The sequence below is a fragment of the Bos indicus x Bos taurus genome, chromosome 27, assembly GCF_003369695.1.
Source record: "Bos indicus x Bos taurus breed Angus x Brahman F1 hybrid chromosome 27, Bos_hybrid_MaternalHap_v2.0, whole genome shotgun sequence".
In the NCBI taxonomy this organism is placed as follows: Eukaryota; Metazoa; Chordata; class Mammalia; order Artiodactyla; family Bovidae; genus Bos; species Bos indicus x Bos taurus.
The window spans coordinates 24,811,505-24,822,292 of record NC_040102.1 but is presented as its reverse complement, the minus strand read 5'-3'; the positions used below and the strand labels follow the sequence as shown (position 1 = coordinate 24,822,292).

Here is a 10,788-nt window from a genome sequence, read left to right as displayed (position 1 = left end):
GGTTATCCATTTTAAATGCAGCAGGGCATGCATGTCCATCTCCAAATTCAGTTTTCCAGAGAGAAAACGAATGCCTCTTTAAGGAGAAGTGAGCCAATAGTCCCAGGGGCCCTGGGACAGCTCAGCTGACTGAGGGACTGTGCCAGGATAAACAGAAGCACCCTGCCTGGAGTCAAGAAATAACCAAATGGTGCTAGGGTCACACCAGCCATACCCCAGGGGCTCAGCTTTGGGCCGAAAACCAGTCTCACAAAGAGAATAGTCCTGCTGCCACCAGGATGAGGAGCAAGGGCTGCACTCTCCGGCGGAAACTGCTGGTGGCTCTCAGGGCTCAACCTCCTTGTAGCCTGGTCCACTGAGGCCTCCTCCTAGAGCCCGCTGGACACTGCTCTGGTACAGACCAGTCTGGGGCTGTGGAGGGCGGCGTGTAGTTAGAACTCCCGAGAACCAGGCAAGTCACTGAAGGCACCGTCAAGCCAGCGTACCTCCTCCAGAACATGGACCACACCCCCTCCCACCCTCCCAACCGCCTTCTATAGCCCACAGCTTTATTCAGCCTCAGCACCTGCAGAGGAGCAAGATGTGGCCACTGACAGACCTGGAAGAAAGACAAGAGGTGTGACGAAGAGAAGACTGGGCTCCATGGGTGCTGTTGATGCCCAGGGCTCTAGCAGAGCTGGCTCCTTGGGCAATGCTTTGTGCTTTCTTAAAATCATGACTAACACATGGACACCAGTCAGCTGAGCGGTGCCAGGGCCCCTGGGAGCATTCGCTCATTTCTCCTTAGAGAGACAGTCCTTTTCTCTCTTGAAAACTGGATTTGGGGATCAACATGTATACACTGCTATGTTTAAAATGGATAACCAACAAGGACCTCCTGTAGAGCACAGGGAACTCTGCTCAATGTGATGTGGCAGCCTGGATGGGAGGGGAGTTTGGGGGAGAATGGACACATGTGTATATATGGCTGAGTCCCTTTGCTGTTGACCTGAAACGGTCAATCAGATATACTTCAATACAAAAGAAAAAGTTAATTTTTTTTCTAAAAAAGCTGGATTTTCTCTTTCTCCATTTGCTTCCTTAACCATCTCTACTGTTCCCATCAAGGCCCACAGCACCAGGCCCAGACTTTTGCCCTGGAAGGGCAGCGCCCCTCTGTGGTCAGGGGCTGCCTCAATCTGAATTCGCTCAGTGACCTGGACCCATGCAGAGTCCTGGGGCCCTGTTCCAGAGCCCCTGACACAGTCCTGCTGAACCAGGAACTGCTTTTTAAATAGTGCTTCCAGGTCACTGTTTGATTAATGAAGTTTTAAAATCACTGCCCTGGGGACAGAGACCCTGGAAACTTTCACATCTCTGATCTTGTCCTCCGTCTCTCCCATGGAACCTTCTCTGGAGAGGGAAGATGCTGAGAAGGCACGAGGCAGTGCAGGGCTTAGCCTCTCCCTATCGTCTTGTGTCTACCCGTCTGTCTCCTCTGCTAGACCGTGGGTCTCTAGGATGGGAATCAGTTTCTACTTAGCTCTCCAAACCTGTGTCAGTGTGGAGGCTCCATGCTGTTTGTGGGATAGATAAGTTGTTGATACAGCAAACCCTCCTCCTCCTCCTCCCTCCCTTCTCTTCTTCTAACCTTTTCTCCTCTCCTTTCTCTTGGGGGCCCCCTTGGCCTTGGGCACAGAACCCAAATGTTTTAAAAGATGGTTAATATTTAAAGGAAGAAAGTCAGGCATAGCCCAGGCGATGACTGGTTGCTCAACTGACAAACAAACCCACCTTCTTCTGTTATTTCCTAAGCCAGCAGGAAGCAGCCAGGAGACTGTCACCTCGCAGCCACGCCAGGCCCGCCGGCCTCCCCACCCACGCAGCAATTGCGAAATGTTGCTGCAACCACCTGAGGCTATAAATAGTCTTTATTAAGAAGCCGCGTTGGGGACTGAGCAGGCCTGATGGGCGGCCCCTATTTGCTGCCCCTTCAAACAAGTGGAGAAAAAAATTTTAAGTGTCACTTACAATAATCCAAACCTGGGGCCAAGCCTTCTAAGTCTACTTTGGAGTTCTGTCTGCCCACTCCCCTGGCCCCCACCCCAGGTGCCAACTACCTTTTAGAGTCTCTAAGGCTTTCTGCTTATTGTTGGCCAATATGAAACTTCATCTTGCTGATGCAATGATCGTAATGAAGATAATGATAATGAAGTAGTTTTTTTAGTAGATTTTCCTTTCCCCCCAACCATTCCTACGGCCCCCATACGTGTCTCTAATCTCATGTGCAGAGACCTCTGTAGTGTTTTCCATACCAATTCATGCCCTCTGCCCTCCAGTCTACAAGCTCAATTCTTCTACACACTCCCTTTCTTTCATGGTCTTTCCCTGTTCAGAATTTTTCAGTGACTTCTTGTATGGAACAGTAGCCTAGAATGTTTTAAATGCATACCTTCGTTCTTAATGTATATACCAATTTACTACTCTAGATTCTGATAAAATATTAGGAAAGCTTATTTTCATTGTTCATCTTTTGGCAAGCACAAATAGCAGTTCTAATATTTTTTCCCTGTCCTCCAATGGATCATTTTGCATACCCCACTGTGGAAACCACTGACAATGGCTGAGATAGCATCATTTTGCTGGGTCACTAAGGCCTTCTAAGACCTAGTCCCAGGTCATTCATTCATTCACTCAACATTTCTTAGTGACTGTGATGGCCAGGCATGGGACTAGGCTCAGGGCGTAATAATAAGTAATCAGAGCCCCAGCAGATCAGGAGCTTACAGGCCAGTGGAAAAGGTAGACTCGTAAATAAATAGCTCCTGGAGAGACATATCTATCATCACAGTTTGCACAAAAGGAGAATAGGGAAAGGAAAAGGCTTCATGAGGACTACTTTGGCTGGGTCTTGAGCTAGGTTTTCATTTCTAAAGTGTTTTCCTTCATATGTGAAAATGGTGCAGATGGTCACCATCTCTACGATGGGTCCTTTGGGTTGTTTTCCCAGGAGGATGCCAAACTTGCCCTGAACTACCCATGCTCTCCCTCTTGTGATCGGGGTCAGACATTTGTAAGATCTTTGGTCCATGTCTGAGGTGGTCTAAATTCAAAGACTAGAACTTTCCTCTGCAGAATAGAACTTTTACTCAGTGCAGTGGAGTGGTAGTGTTGACCTTCTAGCTCCATGCACTAACAGAATGAAATAATCACTCAGAGGAAGAACATTGCGTCAGTTAGAAATGACAGTGCTCTTCATCTGCAGTGGGAAAAGATTTCTCCAGATCACAACAACGAAATGACGAATGTGAAGCGTAGCCCTGTGGGGATGTGGCCATGGGGGCAGCTGGCACCTTGGGAAACACAGGACGTAGCAGACAACACGCTGGTCCGGAGGCAGAATCTGCAGCGCCGGGCTCAGCTCTGTACACCAGCCATCTTCCTGAAAAGCTCCCACCCTTTCTGGCTCACATAGCCCTTCTTGTCATAAGAAGGTACAGGGTTCATTCACATCACTACAACCGACTCAATTTCATTCCTTTTTATGGTTGAGCTAAAAAAAAAAAGGGTATATTAATACATATATATGTAGTCTAGAAAGATGGTACTGATAAACCTATTTGCAGGGCAAGAACAGAGACGTAAATATAGAGAATGGACTTACGGACACAGGGTGGGACAAACTGAGAGAGCAGCCCTGACGTTTATACTCTACCACGTGTAGCACATGGGGCTTCCCTGGAGGCTCAGCTGGTAAAGAATCTGCCTGCAATGCCAGAGACCCGGGTTCGATCCCTGGGTTGGGAAGATCCCCTGGAGAAGGGCATGGCAACCCACTCCAGTATTCTGGCCTGGAGAATGCCATGGACAGAGGTGTCTGGCAGGCTACAGTCCATGGGGTCGCAAAGAGTTGAACATGACTGAGTGACCCAGCACATGTGTAACACAGACAGCTAGTGGGAAGCTGCTGCAGAGCACAGGGCGCTTAACTCAGTGCTATGTGATGACCTAGAGGGGTGGGATGGGGGACTGGGAGGGAAGCTCAAGAGGGAGGGGATATATGTATTCTTACGGCTGATTCACATTGTTGTACAGCAGAAACTAGCACAACAAATTGTAATGCAATTATATTCCAATTAAAAAAAGAAGTAAAAGAAAAGAAAAGGTATGAAGTAGAATTAAAAAAAGAAAAAAAGAAAAAGAACGTTCTTCTATCTAAGTACCTGGTTCTAAAGCGCTGCATTTATTTCATCACATTTCCACACAGTATGAACAAAAGCAACGTTTATTAGATCAGTGCTGCCTCTTGTATGGGTATATCTGAATCTGGCTGCTTTTATTATTCTAGTCTAGATCATGGTACTGATCTGCCGTTTCTTTTAGAAAATTCTTTACAAGTGCAGACCATGAGACAGACTCTTTGTTCTCTCCTGTTTTCATCCTGGCTTCATTCTGAGCCTCTTCTAATATTTTCAAACAAGGAGTGAGGACAAGAAAACATAAAAAGAGACATACGTGGAGAAACAGGGATGTGACTCTTCACCAGAGAGAGAAAGAGCCAGAAACCAGCGCCCCATGAAAGTGGAGGTTAGTGCCTTGAATACTATGCTTCAAAATTCCCCTTTGTAGATGACAATGACAAAGCCAGCTTACCTTATTAGGGTATTATGGGAGAAATAAGACACAACTTAAAAACCCATCGTCAACAAAGTACTGTTTATGTGCTCATTGTCACAAGTGACATTAATTGCCTCTTACCCGGACAGTAGTGGTCCCCAAATAAAGGTCTTAACCCACTCATCCTGCAGGAGCTGCACCCAGGCAGCACTGGCTAGGGAGGCAGGGTGGTCTGCTCTGGGTCTCATCATGAGGACCCAGTGAGCATCTTGGGCCAAGTTGAGGCTGAAGGTTGGCCTCCAGTTTAAGACAGCTAAGCAGTGAGCATGGATACTCCAGTCTAGACAACAAATAGCTCAGTAAATGGCAAGATATTCCAGGAGCTCTTGAACAAGATGACCCATGGGCTGGGGTTCAAGTTATTTTATAATAGGGGCCACAAGTGATGCTGAAGCTGAAGCTCCAATAATTTGGCCACTTGATGTAAAGAACTGACTCATTGGAAAAGACCCTGATGCTAGGAAAGATTAAAGGCAGGAGGAGAAGGGGATGACAGAGGATGAGATGGTTGGATGGCATCACTGACTCAATGGACATGAGTCTGAGCAAGCTCTGGGAGTTGGTGATGGACAGGGAAGCCTGGCGTGCTGCAGTCCATGGGGTCACAAAGAGTCAGACACGACTAAGTGACTGAACTGAACTGAGCTAAGTGTTAAGTCACTGGCCTGAGTAATTTTGAAGGTTGAAAGATGAAAATACAGTATCCTGGAGTTTAGAACTTACATAGAAATTAGTACTGTATGGATGGGCCAGAGGAGGCATGCCAACCCACTCCAGTATTCATGCCTGGAGGATCCCATGGACAGAGGAGCCTGGTGGGTTACTGTCCATGGGGTCCCATAGAGCCGGACACGACTGATGCTCACACAGACACACACACACATATGGATGGAAGCTGTTTTATTTTACCTTAAGGACTCTGGGAGATGGGCAGGGCGAGTGTTATATCTCCATTGTTTCAATAGGTGGGAATGTGGGCTGCAGAGGTTACAACTCTTCCAAGTAACACAGAACTTGCCTTTAGTTTGATTGGTTCTTTAGAGTCAGACACGACTGAGTGACTGAACTGAACAAGTCAGAAAATACCGTGAGGATATTTATTTATTTATATTCACAGACTATCAAATAAATAAACATCCTCATAGTATTTTCTGACTTGTGGCCCCTATTAGTGAAATAAATTGAACCCAAGCCCATTGGCCATCTTGTTTAAGAACTCCTAGATGTATATTTATTTATATTCACAAACTATCCAGGGTTTCCCTTGTGGATCAGATGGTTAAGAATCTGCCTGCAATGCAGGAGACCCTGGTTCGATCCCTGGGTTGGGATGATCCCCTGGAGACGGGAATGGCAATCTACTGCTTGGAGAATTCCATGGACAAAGGAGCCTGGCAGACTACCGACCATGGGTTGCAGAGTTAGATGCAACTGAGCGACAATCACTTTCACAGACTATCCATATATATTTATTAATATTTATTTATATTTAGATTTATCACAGCCACTGAAGGCTGATCCTGCCTCTAGTCCTCGCCTGCAGTTTGTCTCGATCAGAGGTTTGCAAACCAGGATTTTTATTTGTTTGTTTGTTGTGTGTGTGTCTGTAGGCCAGGAGCTGAGAATAATTTTTGCATTTTTAAAGGGTTGTTTAAAAAAAACCACACACGCACACACACACAAACATACACAAGACTGTGCAATAGAGGCCTCACATGATATATAAAGTCAGAAATATTTACCACCTGGTTCTTTGCAGAAAAGCTTGCCCACCCCGGGTTTCAGGGCCTTCTTGGTCTGTCGTGTATGGCATGATTTATGGCTGTTCTTTCATTGCATCCTTATAGCCACCCTGTGAAGTAGGTAGGGCAGCCGTTTGCATGTCCATTTTAACGGTGAGGACACAGAAGCTTGGAACAGTTACATAACTACACTGAGGTCATGGTCACTGTGCTGAGGCCAGTTCTCCTCATTGCCCACCCAGGACTCTTATCAGGAAATCACAGAAACACTGACCCAGCTCATCTTCACAGGGGGCGGAAAAGAAGGTTGAAGTGCATCCAAATTGGTTTGAGGGTACTGGGTCTGTCCACCCTTTCTTAGCAGACAGCTCATTGGGGGAAATTATCACGAAGATGATTTGGAAATGCTGGGAATGTTTAACTAGCCTCGTTAGAGGTTTTGGCAGGTCAGGCAAGAGCATGCATCCTCCCCTGCAGCCCATGGCTCCGCTTGGAGCCAACAGGGCCCTGCAGTCGGACGCCTGCTCCTTCTGCTTTCCCTCTCCCCACCATTCGCTCCCCTCTGTGCCCCGAGTGCACGCTGTGCAGAGCAGCTGGGGGGATGAATGCCCACATTATCCCCCCGGCCTGTCAGCAGCCACAAACCCGGGCAGCTGGTGTGGGGCCTGCGTCCCCGGTGTAAACAGCCGGCCAGCCTGAGTAGCGGCTTGTTCTCTCTGCTGATGCTGGGCCAGGTCTCCCCAACGCTAGGAGCCCCCTCCCACCCTACCCCACCCCGCCACCCTGGGGCTGAAGAAAAGAGGGGCTTTGTGCCCTTAATTCAGACCTTAATCCTCTTGAATGCTACCAAGGTAGAGACACTCATGGGATGGGTCTCTGAGTCACCCACAGGCAGGAGGGGCTGGGGGCGGGCTGGCTGCCTGTCGGGGTGGATTTAGGAAGTTTGGACACAAATGGTCAGAGGCTGGACTGCATGTCCAAGCCCTCAAACGTCTTCCTGCTGGCCTCCTGTGGAGAGACAGGGCGCATTCTTAGAGACAGGTTGTTAAGAGGCAAATCTGTGCAGCCATTACCAACTTGGTCACTCGGGTCACTGAGTAATTGAGTCCCTACTAGGCAGAGACCTGGCTCCTTGGGAGGGAGGAGAAGGTGACAGGATGAAGACAGGCAGGAATATGTCCCCGCTGACCAACTCAGAGCCTGAGCACACTCGAGATACACACGAAGACCAAAGGCAGGAGTCAAGGTCAGGGAGGGGAGGTCACCGCACTGAGGGGCTGGCTCTCTTTACATCTGCCTTTGATCGGTCCTCTCAGGTCCTGTTTCCACAATGACTCAAGCCTATGGCCAGACGCTTCCCTGGTGGTCCAGTGGTTATGATTTCACTGTCCAACGAAGAGGGTGTGGGTTCAATCCCTGGTCAGGGATCCAAGGTCCCACATGCTTGGAGGCCAAAAATCCAAAACATAATTCAGAAGCAATATTGTATAATTCTATAAAAACTTTAAATTCTATAAAAACTTAAAAAATGGTCCTTCCACATCAAAAAAAAAAAAAAAAAAAAAAACCCAACCCTAAAGGCCAGTCTTCCCCTACATTCTCATACAAGTCCCTGTCTCCTCAGATCACCCCAAAGCTGCCTAATCTCCCTCTGTCACTATCACGGGGGTCCTTAGACACATCCACGTTGGAAATCTGCAAGTCTTATCAGAAGGAGCACGTGGATCTTTAGCTCTTTCTGTAGGACTTGTCCCTGCCTTGCGTTTCTCAGGGTCCTTCTTTCTTTGGCCCTTGAGTTATAGTTCTCAGAGTCCCATCCCACTTCCGTCTTTAGACGGAGAGCCACTTGAGAGACGACTCCATCTGACTTAGCACCAACATGATCCCTTGCCCCTGGGAGACATGCAATAAATTTGGAGCCATTGCAATGTTTTCCTCATGATTCTTCTGGCCAGATGCTAAGAAAAACTTTAAAAAACCTAGGTAAGGGCCAGCGAGGGGATTAAAGGCAGCTCTAAATCTAAAAGCGACACTTCCTAGTCCAGAACTTTTTTTTAAAATTAATGTTCTTCAGGACACCAGGTTGCATCAGACATTTACAGACATTTCCAAACTCCTGAGCAATGCACTCGTCCCGGACTGCTGCCAGTGCAAACACTGCAACATCAGGGAGAAGAAAGAGTCTTCTTTTCCTTCCAGAGTCATTCACGTATAAAGATCAATTAAGATCGACAGAAGACAATCCTTAGGAAGGCGTTCCCCATGCTTTAGCTCTGAAACCACACTTTTCCTTCTCAGTTGTCTACTTTGGAGGTCCCTGATTCTACTTGCCAAGAGGGAACCTGCTGTGTCCGCTTATTTGCTGAATCACTGCTGATTGAACTCAGCAAATAGCAACAAAGAGCTGTTTTAATGAGATTTGAAAGTTTAGCAGTGAAAATTGGAAATCACAGCCCATCAAACTATCCAATCACCTGAAACTAACCTACTGAAATGTTCTTGTCACTCGCAGGAGTTCTATTTCTGGCATATATACACCAAATCTTCTTTGTCCATTCATCCACTGGTAGACACTTAGCTTGTTTCCTTGTCTTGACTTTTGTAAAAAAAAAAAAAAAAAAATGCTGCAATGATGGGAGAGCAGGTCCCTCTTTCAGATCTTCTTTTTGTTTCCTTTGGATATACACACAGAAGTGGGATGGCCGGGTCATATGGAAGTTCAATTTTTAATTTCTTGATGAAACTCCATACTACTTCCCATAAGGGCAGCACCAATAGACATAGAAGGTGCCTCCTGATCCCCAACAAAATGAGATTAAGATATGAGCACCCCACCCTTCTTCTCCCCATATTCTTCTCATTTTCTGACAGCTGGAATTTGTTTTTACACTGTTGAGGTTGATCATATTACATTTTTTCCTATAACCATATGTAAGACTTCTGTGTTCTATCAGGCTGATTCTCAAGGTGGGAAACCAGTCAACTTTATGTTAATATAAACTGAAAGCATTAATACATCAATCAATTTTTTCCCCATACACACAGGCAGATGCTGAGCCAAGATTCTGTCGATACTATGGTCGCCTAATCAGGAAGCGTGCGCTAGGTGGCTGGATTCCATTCATGACCCTTTCACAGTGGCCATCATGCTGCTGTTTTATGGGGCTTGTTGACAAGCAGGCGTCACTTTGGTTGAGCACAAAGAGGAGTCTGGCTAGGAGGCTCTCAAGGGTCAAAAACTGGGCGGGGAGGGAGTTGTTTACCCGAGCACTTTTTAGAGTGTTTACTCTAAAAGTGCTACTTCTCAGAAAGGATATCAATAACTGGAGAAAAGGGAGCTCTGATTTCTGCTTGGCTGTCAAGGGTCCAGACTCAGAGGTGGGTGAGGAGCCTGTAGGGTACCACCAACTGGCTCGTGCATCTGCAGACAATTGGAATTCTCTCCTCTGCCACCCCATCCCCCACCCCACCCCCATTCTGCAATATGGCTTCTGAGATCTGATTATCCATCAGTGGGCTTTTATTCCCTTCTTCTGAAAATGTGTTGGGGTCTGTCCTTCACTGTCTCTTCTAGTTATTTTGACTGTTAAGTTTATCCCTGTGTTTTTATTTTACTGAGGTCTCTGGAAGAAGAAGAAAACCACAGTTGCATCTATGCTTTACTTTGTTCCTGATTATAACATAGTTCAGTTTTATTATAAAGAAAAATTTCAAATAATCCAGAAAAAATATATATAAAAAGCAAAGGAAAACTCCATAAAAACCTGCAACTTGGAGGTAACCCCAGATGACATGATGAAAATTATTCCAGAATCTACTGACTTTTCCTGTTTTGTGTGGAATTTCTAGAGGGAATTTGCCTATCCTTTAATCCCTGAGTCTTCACTCCCTGGAAACCTGTTAAGCCAAAGGTGGGAATAAAAAGAGATGAATGCCCACTACTTGTCATGTTGCAGCCACCATCCCAGGCTTCAGTGAATAGAGAAGCAGTCAGGTAGGCAGTTTTTACTAAGGATTGCTTCATCCTTCTCCATTTTTCCTGCTTCTGACTTTCAGAGTATCTTATGGTGGAAACCTTGCACCCTTTAAACATTCTTGGCATTTCTTTGGAGAGACAGGCTATCTAGAGCAGATTCTTCTGGATTCTTCTTTCTCTGGGTTGGAGAGTGGGCAAATGAAAAATGAGATTTATTGGTGTATGATAATTCACATTTCATAGTTGGACCAGGCTTCCTGAGTTTTCTTGTGCTCTGAAACAAACAACAAAAAAATATTGCCCATCTCCTCTCCTTTCCCTGGAGAATAGGCCTTCTTCCTGAACGTACAGGTCCTGGGGTGAAAAGGAGGGGCGGTGTGAATAGCTATCCTCTTCATCCGTCTTCCTTGTACA

General features: G+C 46.4%; 1 long non-coding RNA gene across 1 annotated transcript; it reads right to left on the bottom strand.

The window, feature by feature from the left end:
* Nucleotides 1–3,206: 3,206 nt before the first annotated feature.
* LOC113885050 lies at nucleotides 3,207–6,501 on the bottom strand. Its single transcript, XR_003509116.1, has 2 exons — nucleotides 6,402–6,501; nucleotides 3,207–3,532 (listed from the first exon to the last, which is right to left on the bottom strand). It is a non-coding gene; the product is annotated as an uncharacterized LOC113885050 (long non-coding RNA).
* Between the last annotated feature and the right edge of the window lie 4,287 nt (nucleotides 6,502–10,788).